The sequence below is a fragment of the Desmodus rotundus genome, chromosome 13 (assembly GCF_022682495.2).
Source record: "Desmodus rotundus isolate HL8 chromosome 13, HLdesRot8A.1, whole genome shotgun sequence".
NCBI lineage: Eukaryota > Metazoa > Chordata > Mammalia > Chiroptera > Phyllostomidae > Desmodus > Desmodus rotundus.
This window is the reverse complement of record NC_071399.1, coordinates 71490060-71504987: the sequence shown is the minus strand read 5'-3', so window position 1 is coordinate 71504987 and position 14928 is coordinate 71490060.

Sequence of the window (14928 nt, the reverse complement as noted above, 5' to 3'; positions counted from 1 at the left end):
ACATTAAAAGTAATGACTCACCATTGCTCACACTGAGAAAAAAGCAAAATAAATCTGTATGTCACACATTATTTCCTTTCTATCCTTTCTTCAGTTTGCTTGAGCCAACCAAGAACATCCCATGTTCAGCATCATTATCAGCCATTCATTATCTCATCATTGGGAAACCAGGCCAAATCTATTCTTTTGCCCTTGCAACATTAGAACTCATGGGAGCAGGATCTGGGAGACCACCGCAGAGAGGGCTCTGTCACGCAGGTGGCCTTGGGACGCAGGCCATGTTGGAGTTCCACCATGCTGGGCTGGAGTTGTGTATCAGCTACGCCCTTGCTATGAGAGCTTGAGTAAGTCATTCACCTTTCTTAACCCATGTTCTCAATATTTTGCAGAAGTATATCAAGGATTGAAAGAGATGATTATGCTACGTGTTTAACAGAATGCCTGGTATCTACTAGGTTCTCGGAAAACAGCCTCTTCACTTCAAATGGACTTGCTCTTGCCCTCCAACTTACATGCTGTTGCCATCATTTGGTCAGTTTCCCTCTGGCTCTCCAGAAATAGAACCCTTTTCATTTTGTTAACCATATCCTCTGTCTCTCGTTCTAAGGACGCACATTTGGCTTCCTTTTCATTGCCCATTATTCCTTAAAGTACACCTTGGGAGAGGTGACATGTTTAAAATGCAGTGGAGCGACCTGTTCATAAACCCTGAGGTCTGAACAAAGTGAGAACATGATGAGCAAACGTGAATTACGCAGTGAATCGCACAAGAATTCTGAAACAGGAAAATTGACTCTGTTGGGTGTGGTTCTATAATCACATAATGTGGCTTACAGTTTAAAATATCGACCATAAAACAGATCCCGAAGTGAGTTTTGGTTTGGCTATAACCATGCGAAAAGAAAGCCCACTCACACCAAGAATGACCTTTACACCTGTTCGGGTTTCTTAGTAACTTATTGTAACAGATTGTCTACACAAGATGGAGTTTTATGACTGGTATCAGTCCAAAGGTGGGGAAAACGTGGACAAAGTGTGTTTAGCCATATTTTTCAGTGCATTTCATTCTCGTAAAATGTAACAACAGATGGATTCCTAGAGCATGGTATTTTCTTTCTCTTTTTTGGATAAAATAAGTACCCACCAAGTAGAAACTATAAAATGAATATAACTGTTCTCCTAGTTGTCCCAACAGGAAAAATAGTCTTTAAAAAGGATTCACTCCAGATATCAAACATAAAATAAAATCTTCTCCCAAACAATTTCCTTTTCTCCAAATGTCCTATTTGCTCTGCCTACGTGTGGTTCGGCCTGATGAGCCTTTTCACACAAGCAGAAGGGTACAACGCACACACAGAGTGCAGGACAGTAGACTGCCGATCAGTAAACACGAAAAAATGTAAGAAATTAGGTTCTGTCACAGAAAAAAAAAAGTCACATTCAGAAATTGGAAATAATGACTAATTCATCTTCCTTGAAAAAGACGCATAATACTTAGCTATGCATTATTTAAGAATTATTATTGTCCCATGCACATTTCAGAAAATCAAAAATGGATTCAGAAAGACCTGAGAGCTGGAATGAGGGGACAGGTGGCAGATAAGGCTGTCTGTCCTCTGGGTAGGAGCTTTCAGAAGCAAAGAGCTCCACAGATCCACTGTTAGCTGCTAGGAAAGAGTAAAGCAAGATCCAGAAAATATCTAAACTCTTCCTAAGTGCTGCTGCTTCTTGCTAGAATGTTCTAGGGAGAAGGGGATTAAGTCGGTGCTGCTAGTATCTTGTGTGGTTTTTGCCTTTGTGTGCATCTGTTTCCCCTGAAGTAGAAGTTACCAAAGTACCACAAGAATGTCAGGTCCCTCCTTGGCTGGTGTGGCTCGGTGGATAGAGCACCGGCCTGCGAACCAAAGGGTCACTGGTTCAATTCCCAGTCGGGGCACATGCCTGGGTTGCAGGCCAGGTCCCCAGTGCGGGGCATGTGAGAGGCAACCACACATTGATGTTTCTCTCCTTCTCTTTCTCCCTCCACTCCCCTTTGTCTAAAAATAAATAAAATCTTAAAAAAAAAAAAAAAAGAATGTCAGGTCCCACCAAGTTCCCATCTGTCCTAGACAAGGAAGACTATCACACTGGTACCTGCTTTTGGAAAACGTACAGAACAAAGAAAAGAAAGCAAAAACTGAAAGGATCAGATAAATTCTTATCAGGCAGACAATATTTATCCAAATTAAATCTCTTAACACTGATGTTTACCATCATTAATTCTTATGTAATCACATTTAGAGGAAGAACATCTTCCATCAATGGCTGCTGATGCTGGCTTTATAACAGTGAGTTACCTTTTCCTATTATAGCAGGTCTGCAGCATTTTATACTGAGGCTTAAATCAGTTCTTCAAAATCCACTGGCCAAATAGAAACCAGAGGACAGTCGTGACAGAGAATCAAGGACCAAAGAAGGAAATCTGAAAAGAATCCGTTTACAAAGCTTGAGAGCCATCGTGATCGTTAGCCCAGAGGTAGGAGAAATAACAAGGGCTGGAAAACCTGTCATTTCTTTTCCTCTGTTTTTTGGATGGGGACATTCCTTTTTAATGCCCGTTGTCTATGACAATGGCACTTTTGGCTAACGTCTCAGAACTGCCAGGTGAGAATTACATGGTTTCCTCTTGGTCCCACTCACTCCATCCACATCATGATCTGGCTGAGCAAGAGGAAAGCAACCCAAGTATCGGCATGAAAATAAGACAACCTGGCCTCCCACTTTGCTTTAATGATTTCCATATCCAGTATGACAAGTTTTCCTGAGACAGGCCTGCAGCCAAAGGCACATGTCTCACCCTGTTGAGACTCCGTAGCAGCTAAAGCAACCTGCACTCCCCATGGTAGAGTCAGGCACAAAAACCTACACCCACGCACAAAAGCAAGGGAAGCCAAAGTGGGCAAAACTTTCCACCCATCTGCTTCCAAAGCACATATTACTCAGGGGAAGGGAGGTGGGGAGGGTTCAGTGTACAGAGACATGCTCAAACCTTTCCATTTGCTTTTCTGTCCACCAGCTCCAGGCACATCAGCAGGAATCTAAGCAAGATGAGGAGTTAAAATCATCGCTTTGGAAACTTCCAGGAATGAAAATCTACTTCCTCTTAAAAAAAAAATTCTTACTGTTCTCTTCATTTCTGTTTCTCTGTTATGGCACTTTCTTTTCTCTCCCTTTTTTCCTAAGGCCACCATCTTCCTCACATTTGGGACTAACCAATGACACAGGTAATCCCTCCATTTCTTGTTACCCACACTGAAGTGGAAACCATGGTTAGTTCTGGCATTACCGTGTCCAGTTCTATTTATCACATTTTAACTTTTGACTGAGTCATGGGGGCCACGTAGTAGAGGGGACCTTTGGTTATCTACACTCTCATTCATTCAGGCAACAAACATATAGCATTATAGTTAACAACATGGAGTTAGGACAAAGAACAGAGATGGTTTCAAATCCCAGGTCCAACATTCCACTAGCCGTGTGACTGTGAGGAAATTATGAACATCTGTAAACCTTGGTTTCTTCACAAAGTATGGACAAAATGTACTGTTGTGGGAATTAAAAAAGGTAACGTATACAAAGTAGTTAATATACAAGGTATGTCCAGAAGATATCCAGTCATGTAGTATGAAAAATAGAGACATTTATTGAAGAAATACAACATACGAGAAACATTATACACAGGACAATGACGACTCAGTTCCCTTCAAAGTAGGTACCTTGGAACCTCACACCGTTCTCCTAATGCCCATCAGCTGCCTCATCATATCTTCCTGAATCTCATCAATGGCTTGAAATCTCTTCCCTTTCAAAGGTGATTTTAGTTTTGGGAAAAGCCAGAAGTTGCAGGACACCAAATCTGGGCTGTAGGGGGGTGCTGAGTCACCTGGGTGACTAGATGCTTTTCCAAAAAACTCGGCATGAGCGGGCACGTTGTCGTGATGAAGCTGCCAATCACCAGTTGCCCAGAGCTGCGGCCTTCTGAATCTTCTGAATAGTTGCTGCACAGGAATATTCAAGCTTAATGCAAAATTTGATGCAGATTCATTGCTCTACTCACTCAATTATTTTGAATGCAATGGCCACACAGTACACATGCTCACTCAACAGTGTCCACCACCCCCACTGACTAGTACAGTGAAGTCGTCATTGTCCACGCATTTGCATTCCAATCCACTCTCCTTGGCTGCCAGGTTACATCAATGTCATGTAAACCATTCTTGTTACATTAACGATGGATGGACTTTCCAGACAGACCTCGTACTGTCTGGCATGTGCTGAGCTGAGTAATGGTAGCCATTTACCAGCACCATCACAGTCATTGCTGTTATTAAGCTATACAACTTGCCATGCCAGACAATGGGAAATAAAGATGAATAAGGTCCTCACTTCAAGGAGCTCACAGTCTACCCGTAGACACAGACATGTGAACAAATGACCATGTAGCAATAATTTCAATCTGACCACACACCCCAATTTTTCTGAATTCCTTACATTCAAAAAGCACAGAACCATGACTTTGAATCAAACAATGAATTGAAGTTGAAGCTAAATATTTTTTAATCAAAATACTCATCAAACCCCTATGAACTTAACCTATAAGTTTTCCTTAAAGAGGTTCTGTCACTCTGTTGTATTCTTTTTATTTTTTTTAGATTATTTATTTTATTTATTTATTTATTTTTAAAGAGAGGAGAAGGGAGAAAGAAAGAGAGGGAGAAAAACACTGATGTTCGAGAGAAACATCAATCAGCCGCCTTCTGCATTCCCCCTACTGGGGACTTGTCCTGCAACCCAGGCATGTGCCTCGAATGGATTTGAACCAGCAACCTTTCAGTTTTCAGGCCCGTACCCAACCCACTGAGCCACACCAGTCAGGACACTCTTTTGTATTCTTAATTCCTGTGAACTGTTACAGGTTTTTTGGGTTTTTGTTTTTTTTTTCATGTATAGGTACTACTATAGGAAAATGAAAAGCTGTGGAAACCTTAAAAAACCCATTCTCCTGGTTCAGATAAAGGACTTTAAAAATCAGAAAAGCAGATTCAAGATCCTTTCTCCCCCAAGCACAAATGAACACATTCCCAATGTCATTAAAACTAGGCAGCTTCTAAAAATATGATATTAGTGGCCAACATTGCTGGCTCTCAGAATTGTTAATCTTGTTAGCAAATGAATCATTCACTAAAGAGATAGGGCTGGTATTCTGACACTAATTCCCAAGATGCAGAATCCAAAGCTGAATCATATCTGCCGTTTGTAGGTGACTGACAGTTGAGCTTGAAGTACCAAATTTCACAAAATACTGAATTTCTCTATTCTGTGCATTAAGCTTTATAGTGCAATAACAGGGTTATGCTTTTGTTGCAATTTAGCTGGAAACAAAAAATTCTTAATTTTTTTTTTCACATCTACATGCTCCAAACTTTTGTAGAAGTCTTTATGACTGTTACTTTGATGTATATGCCAAACAGGATAAACCAACACTGCTAATGGACACGAAGAACTTTATGTAATTGTAATAGCCAGTTTGGCTAGTTTTATGGGTGTGTGTACACTTAATTTTGAATTGAGCAATATCCAATTTGGCAATGAGAGAGAATAATGAGTCTTTCTGCTTGTTTGTTTTAATTACTAACAACCAGAGAAAAACTATTCACAGAAGCCAAAAGAATTCAAATCAGAAATGTGCTCTACTATTTGCAGACTGCATTGAGATGCCTAAATGATGTCCATTATTCAGGAGTTGTAAATGTCAAGAGGGGCAAATCTGAAGCTGTGCTGAGTGAGGAAAACATATAAAGATAGATGTTAAATTTTTTGAAGGATGAAGGCTGTGACAGAAGTCCCAATAATAACCACTCATTCAATAATATTTAATGTGTGCTCATGTGCCAGACAGTTTTAGGTCTGAGGATATACCACAGAGAACAAGTAAACAAGATGCAGGGTTTAAGAAGCATAATTGGTAGGTACAAAATAGACAGGGGGGTGTTAAAAATAGTATAGAAAATGGAGAAGCCAAAGAACTTACGTGCATGACCCATGGACATGAGCAGTAGGGGTAAGTACTACTGGAGGGAAGGGCAGTACTAGGCAGAGGCGGGAAAGGGGGAAAAATTGGGACAACTGTAATAGCATAATCAATAAAATATACTTTAAAAAACATACAGATAATCAATCAATCAAAGCAGGGCAGGGAAGACTAAAGGGAAAAGTTAATGTTGTATGGCTTTTATGGTGAATGGTTCTCAACAGCCTGTGGCACTCTTGGCGGAAGGTCTATGACCAGAAGTCTCTCATCCCACTCTCCTTCCTTGGTGTTTTATTGCCATAGTTTCTCCCTTTCACCATCCCATTTCTATACTCCCTAATCCTATATAGTATACCACATTCCAGAAGATATGTTTAAGTCACAAGATAGGAAGGATACCCCCCCCATGTACGAGTCATTCGAACTGTCTTGCAACAGCAAATCTTTTTAATAGAGACAGCCCACCATCACTATGGGAATATATATATATATATGGCCTCATTTCATTGTCTTGTTTTTTTTCCTTTTTTTTTTTGAATCCTCACCCTAGGACATTTTCTTTTTCACTGTTGTTGATTTCTTTTTTTTTAAGAGAAAGAGAGAAACGTCAATGTGAGAGAGAAGCACGTATCAGTTGCCTCCTGTACATACCCAGACCAGGAATCGTACATGCCCAGACTGGGGACCAAATCTACACCCCAGGTATGCCCCCCAACCAGGAATTGAGCCCACAATGTTTCAGTTCCCGGACCACACTCCAGCTAAGTGAGCCACATCAGCCAGGGCTCCCTTGCTTTACCACTTAACCTCCTCTCACACTTCAGGCCCTGAGAGTTCTTCGCTCTATAGAACCATTTGCAATACCCATCCTTCCAACTCCTCCTGCTTTGATCATGACTAAGATCATGATGATGATGATGATGACATTGAACATTTACTATGAACCTGAGACTGTGCTCAGGAGACAATCAGTGTAATTCCTCACAACAAACCACTGAATAAGGTACTATTTTTATCTTCATTAACCTCATGAGGAAACTGAGGCTTAGAGAGGTTGTGTAACTTAGACAAGTCACATAGCTAGGAAGTGATAGAGCCATAATTTAAACCTGAAACAATGTGGCTCCAGAGCCCATAACTTTACCCACTTTGATCTACTTTCTCTCCTTTGCACGACCCATTTTTATTCACATCTTGATCCCAGCCTGCATACTGACTCTTTAATGTCACATGTCCCTCGGCTTGGGCACATTTGGTGCACACAGTAAATTCTCTTGAATCTAACCAGACAAAGAAGCCCACCTTCTGACTTCTCCATAGGGGAAGATAGACCAGAGACAATTAAGCAAAATTAGAGGTTGATATAGAATATTACTTATGTCATTATATGTATTTATTCCAGGGCTATATCATATTGAAGCTTGTCTAACTCAACATTTCTTTGCTCATATCTGCTATAGAGGTAAAAAAGCCACATAACTCTTTCCCGGTTCCTTCCCAGACAAGAGGGAATGTATGACACTGTTCTGACCAATAAGAAATAGGAAGTCTATAGGTAATGGGTGAACAAGCTTCTAAAAAACATTTATCTTCTCGAAAAAAGAAAAAAGAAAAGAAGGTCACTACCACTGACCCATTTTTCCTTCTGGAATCCAGATGCTGTGCTGGGAAACAATGCCACAGTCTGAGGCAATGAGTCAGCATGCCAATGCAATAATGGCGGTGAAGCAGAGAGTTAGATAGTCTTGGACTTGAAGACATTGTTGAACCTCTATTCACCCACTTGTATGTAAGATAATTAAACATCTTTATTGCTGAAGCCAGTTAGTCAGCATACTTGCAGCATAAAGTATTCCTTACTGGCACAATACTAACAATGAAGGGCTTGCGTTACATATTACGGACTCAATTATTCTAAGAAATCCTTTGTTAGCTTCTAAATACACCAAGTTAAGCCCTCTAGAAATGGTCATATGGCTTCTTGGCTAGGAGGAACCTAACCTCCTTACCTTAAAAGACTCCGGTGCTGTGGGGGACAAGGCGGGGGTGGGGGGAGGGAATCCTGGTGATGGGACCAGAGGGCAATGTATTGAACTGCAAATGATACACTGAATGAAACAAAATATAAGTCCAATCAAAATTGGGCATTTCTATTCATTCAAGACAGACAACATCATAGCAGGGGGGGGAAATACTGTAGTCGTATGCAGAATTCAGAATCAGAATCCTGGGTTCTGATCTCTGTCCTATTGCCATAAGCATTATCATTAAAGTCCTCTGGGGTTCAATATCATTTGTGAAATGAGAAAAGGAACCAGATAACTTCTTGAGGCAAAGGCAGATCTAGAACACTTTAATTCTTTGAATCTATATACTTTCCCATGTAAGGTGAAAACATATGACTTAGGGGTCAGTAAACTTTTTTTTGCTTATAAGGAACTTGGAAATACAACCTTATACCTCTACCTGTACCTAGATACATTGAGTGCAAAGGTAAATATTTCTTAGCAAATTATGTGATCTGAATTATAGTGAAAGGATCTGCTGACAATATATATCACTATACAAAGTTCAACCAAATCAGTGTTTATATCATTTAATGTTCTTGGTGACATAGGGCAACCAAGGACTTCAGTTATTCCATATCTAGGAACTCACAGAGAGGAACTGTGGGGATGAGAGGTTATATAACTAAAATAAAATCTGCCCAAAGGCCAACTCATGGAGTGAATAAAATTTTCCTTTGCTACTTCTGCCATGTTACCCATTCTCTCCTGTTCTAGATCTACCCACCCATCCACTCCTTCCTCCCCCCAAATTAATTTCATATCATTCTTTCTCTCAAGTCATTGCTCTCTGATTTCCAAGTTGATCTGATTAAATTACAAAATAAGCAAATCCTGTGTTATTGCATCAAAAGGAGAATTCTAGCCTCACAGAGAATATTATATCAAGAAAAAATAATGAGAGTATTTACCTGAGTGATAAATTTCCCCCAAAATATCCTGAAATTCTGAAATGCTCTCATTCAATTCTTTCACATTCTTTCTTCATATAACATAACAAAATTCAGCTTAATAAGTAGTTATTGAAGAATTCCTATGTTGCAAATGGTATGCTAGACTCTAGAAAGAGCTTGCAAATGAGTAAAATGTTATCTGCTCTCAAGAAACTCATAATTTATCATGTTATTTACATAAATACATAAATACCTGTAAATACATGGCAATGCACAAAGTGATACAGAAATGTTCAGAAGAAGAGTTTAATTCCAACTGAAAAATCATGAAAAGGCTTCAATGAAAAATATAAATCTAGATGTAGAAAATAGTTCATGCTTATATTCTATTCTGAAATATGTTTCCTAGTTTCTGAAATGCCAAACTGTTCAGAACATAACTTATATCACAATGCAAAATACTGAGATTTCTAAAATGGCAGCTTAGGTAAAAATGCCTTACCTCCTTGCACAACCACATCAAAACTACAACTGAACAATAGAACAACCATCACTCAGAACCATCAGAAACTGAGCTAAATGGAAGTCCCACAAGTACAGAATTAAAGAAAAAAACACATCCTTCCAGACTAGTAGGTGGGGCACAGACATGGAGATGCAGAGACATGGAGATGTGGAATGGGCTGGTAGCACACCCACATGTGGTGGATAAAAATTGGGAGAGATATCTAGGGAGCAAGGGATTCCAGCCCCACACCAGGCCCAGTTCCAGGAAGATAAGTCTCTACAACTTCTGGCTGTCAGGGTTCCAGTTCCAGGAAGATAAGTCTCTATAACTTCTGGCTGTCAAAACCAGTGGGGACTGAGTTGGTAGAAGAAACTGCTGGATTCCCAAGCAGTTCCTCTGAAAGACCCATGCACGGACTCACTCCCTCAGCACCAACACTGGGGCAGCAGCTTGAAAGGCACCAGTGGCATACAGGGAGGAACTGAAGTGTCTGGCATCAGGGCAAGAACTGGGGGACAGTTTTCTCCCAGACAGAACTACTGCCAGAGGCCATTGTTCCTTTTCTGAGCCCTCCCCAACAGAGCCACAGAGCAGCAGGCACCATATTTGAGACTCCATCAACCTGGCTTGCACTGTTTCCCCTGACCTGGTGATTCCCTAAAGCTCTACCCCACCCAACACACAGGCCCACCCAAGCTGTTAACAGTGGCTTTTTCATATGAATGGTTTGTCTTGATTCATGCTTCAGATCTTCCTAAATCTTCTCAAACAAGCAGTAGCTGGCCTCAGAGAGACCGTACCTCTTGTTAAGTGGTCCCAGGTCCAGCACTAGCAGTCTCTGGCCTTGGTACACACAGTGCTCTGGAAGTACCTCCAAATGCAGCACAAGAAGCATCCATCTGCAGATCACTTTATAGTTTATGCCAAGTGGCCACAGATAGAACACAGGCAGACTAACCTTGGCCTGCACCTCCCAGGAAACCTCAGAGCCTGCAAACCCAGTGGACAGCTACAGACCACTTCAGAGCATCACCACCCAACCACCTCCAAAAGTGACGCACTCAAGGGGTGGACTCAGCAGGCACCAGAGCACTGTGGAAGTAAATTCTGCATTGTGGAGTGGGCCCTGGCACAGCTGATCCTCCACGGAGGGCAGAAGTTGGTGGTCAGTGGTCACAGCCAGTCCTTGTAGCTGACTGGCCTGAGTAAATCCCTCCTATTGATCTGCCAACAGCCACCAAGGCTCAACTACAAGAGGAGGGTGTACTCAGCCCACACTAGAGGCACATCTCAAGTACCCAGCTTGGGTGATAGGGGAGGCTGAGCCACTGGACCCTACAGGACACCTACTACATTAGGCCATGCTACCAAGACAGGGAGTCATAGCAGCTGTACCTAATACATAGAAACAAACACAGGGAGGCTGCCAAAACATGGAGACAAAGAAACATAGCCCAAATGAAAGAACAGATCAAAACTCAAGAAAAAAAAAGAACTAAACAAAAAGGAGATAAGCAATCTATCAGATGCAGTGTTCAAAACACTGGTTTTAAGGGTGCTCAAGGAAATTAGTGAGGACCTCAACAGTATAAAAAAAAATCCAGTGAGAAATGAAGGATACACTAGTTGAAATAGAGAACAACTTACAGGGAATCAACAGTAGAGTGGACAAAGCCAAGAATCAGATCAATGATTTGGAACATAAGGAAGCAAACAACAACCAATCAGAACAACAAGGAGAAAAAGAATCCAAGAAAATGAGGGTAGTGTAAAGAACCTCTGGGACAACTTAAAGCGTACCAACATTTGCATGATAGGGGTGCTGGAAAGAGAAGAGAATGAGCAAGAAATTGGAAATTTATTTTATTTGAAATTGGAAATTTAATTTATAAGAAAACTTCCCTAATTTGGTGAAGGAAATAGGCATACAAGTCTAGGAAGCACAGAGAGTCCCAAAAAAGATGGATGCAAAGAGGCCCACGCCAAGGCACATCATAATTAAAATGCCAAAGGTTAAAGATAAAGAGAAAATCTTAAAAGCAGCAAGAGAAAAGAAGTTAGTTACCTACAGGGAAGTTCCGATGAGACTGTCAGCTCATTTCTCAAAACAAACTTTGTAGGCTCAAAAGGATTGGCAAGAAATACTCAAAGTGATGAAAAGCAAGGATCTATAACCAAGATTAGTCTACCCAGCACAGCTATCATTTAGAATCATAGGGCAGAGAAAGAGCTTCTAGACAAGAAAAATCTAAGGAGTTCATCATCACCAAACCATTATTATATGAAATGTTAAAGTGACTTATTTAAGAAGAATAAGGAGGTCAAAACTACGAACAATAAAATGGCAATGAATACATACCTATCAACATTTGAATCTAAAAAACAAACTAAGCAAAGAAGAACAGAAACAAAAACATAAATACAGAGAACATTTCTGATGGCTGCCAGAGTGGAGGGGGTTCTGGGGGAATTGGTAAAAAGATGAAGGGTTAAGAAGTACAAATTGGTAGTTACAGAATACCCATGAGGACATAAAGTACAGTAGAGGAAAAAAGCAGCCAAAGAACTTATACAAATGACCATGGACATGAACAAAGGTGTGGAGATTGCCTGAGAGGGTGCTGTGTGGAGGGGGGGCAAAGGGGGAAAAATTGAGACAATTGTAGTAGCATAATCAAGAAAATATATATATTTTTGAAAAGCAAAATACTTAGTTGGTAGTTTGAAGAACTGGTAAGGATACCATAGCAACATTAACTCTTAAGGAAGAGGATTCTGCCCTGTCTCCTGTACAGCTGCTTTCTTACCTTCCCCATCCCACATAACGAAGTTAATAAGAAGAGAGAACGTGTAGCCCAAATCAGGAACACCAGTAACAGATACAGAGCCAGAACGCACATCTGCCAATCTCAATGGCATCCTTTCTGCCACTACCTAACCCCACCAGTGAGAGAAACTTCCCACACACTAGGGTCCCAAAACTCTTGACCACAAGAGTAATTCCTTCCATTCACAGATTCTTCTCTCCCTCATCTCCCACCTCTGACCCTCCTCCAACCCCTTCCTAGTCAGTATGCTGTCCCTTGCTCCTGACATGCTTCCTCCCAATGCCTCAGTGTCTGTTTTGATCAAAAAGAACATCATGTTATAAATGGTGCTGACGCTCAAGCAGTGAGCAGCCGAGGAACTATGAAGATCTGTTTAGAATCATAACCACTTAGCAGGCACACAATCACTGGGACTTTATGACCATTAATTAGTTTATCCTCTCTGAATCCCTCTAAGGCATCCCTTATTATCTCCATTTGACAAATAGAGCAAAACTAAAATGCAGAGAAATTGACTAATTGACTGGGTTGCAGTAAGGCGGGGGAAGACAACAACAGACTATTAAAAGCAAGTACTGTGATGAAACTTGAAGACTCTAAATGCATGTCTGACTTTCTGCACCATAGAAGCATCCAAGCTTTTTGAATCTGGAAGGAGATTTTTGGAGATTCTCTAATTTACTCACCTCCATTTTCCAAACCAGAATATTAGGGCCTACTGAGATCAAGGACTTCCCCAAGGTCATGTTGGAGGAGGTACCATTCTGCCCCTGGTCTCCTGGCCCCAGATGTAGTGGTCTGTCTTCATAGAGGAAACCCAGATCCAGAAACATGGAGTCACACAACTTGCTGATGGTAGCACTGCTCCAGAGTCCCAGGAGAGACACAAGAACAGGTTTACATTTTCTGCATAGTGTAAAGGTCCCTGGCCAAGGACACAGGCAGTAGCTAAAATCCAGCCTGCACTTTCTCAGCCAAGCTATATGCTTTGAGATGGGAGTGCATCCACCCAGAAGAAGGGCTGTCATCTGCCCACAGGAATGCTGCTACCCAGAGAGGACACCTTCTTCTAACATGGACTAAGACACCACATAGATCAACAGCAACTCTGGATCCAAGTTCTTTGACTCCTTTTCTCATGCTAAATAGGAAAGACAAGCTGTCTGTAGAGAGTGGAAGAAAAAAAGCCAAGAATGATATGTGGTTTCTAACTTCTATGACATTATTATATACCAAGAAGAAAGCAACACAACCAGATTGCCTGGCTGCAAAAGTGCTGGGATACTTCATTCTGATTATAATATAACACATTCTAAATGTAGCACAATTGCTTCAACTCCACGTGAATTAAATATATTTTGAACTTTTTTCAACACTTTTTGGAAAATGTGTGCAATTGTTTCAGGTTTTGCACCAAGGGGGATGCCCAAAGAGGTCTTCTAAAATTCAAGGGGGTGCAGTCTCCTCTGTGCCTACCCGGACCTGACTGTTATCAATCCTTCATCCAGCTAAGGCTGGAGGTGGGGAGAGGGGACAGAAACTTATACCCATTCTTTATGGAGGTAGAACTACCAGAAGAGAGATTCCTTTCCATCTTGGCTAGAGGCCTAGCTACTCTTTCTTTTCTAAAACAGGTCCAGGTCCATGTTGCAGCTGCCTAGCAGCCTCTAAAACAGATGTTGTATTAGATTTCCTGGCACCCAGGCCGTCCCTTTCCCAATGCAGCCGTTATCAGGCTAGCAGCAACATTGTGGCAAGTGAACAGTAGGAGCTGTTTCAACATGGGGAGTGAGAGTGAAAGAAGAGTCTAAATAAATCTGATATTTCTAACTGGGTACCTGGCAATATCAATAACCAGAATGGAGAAAGAGGGAAGAGAGGAGTTTTGAAGTGAAAGTAAAGGAATTCTGCTTTGGAAATATTGATAGCCGGCTAGAAATGAAACTCTGAAGCTCAGAAATACACAGGGAAGAGCCAGGGGTGCAAAAATCATCATGGTCCTTCGGGACAGGGGACATGAGGCTTCCTTCTCTGTATCTGCATCATCTGAGGACCATGGAGCCCATTATATGTGCCGGAAGGAGGGAAAGAAGGGTAAGGAGCAAGAAGACCACTTTCAGCCATTTCAGTGGTCTATGAATACATCACAAACCACCCCAGCTTCAGCACCTTACCGTAACAGTTTATTATTTCTCATGGTTCTAAGTGCTGACCAGACGACTTTCCTGCTTCAGATGTGATGAATGGCTGGAACATCCAAAATGGCCTCAGTGCACTTGGCTGTCAAGAGGCACTAGATGCCATCCCGGAGCACAGCTGGAGCTGTCAGCCAGGTGACCTCACTCCTCCTCCATGGGCCTTTCTCTGAGGCTGCCTGGGTGTCTGCACGGTGGGCAGCTGTGTTCTAAGGAAGAGGCGTCCCAGAGAATGAAACCAAATGTGCAAGTGCTCACCGAGCCTCCACTAGCATCACGGGTGCTAATGCCATATTAGTCACAGCTTACTAAGTGGCCAGGCTTAAAGGACAGTACACAAGGGCATGAATACTCGGAGGTGTGGTCCA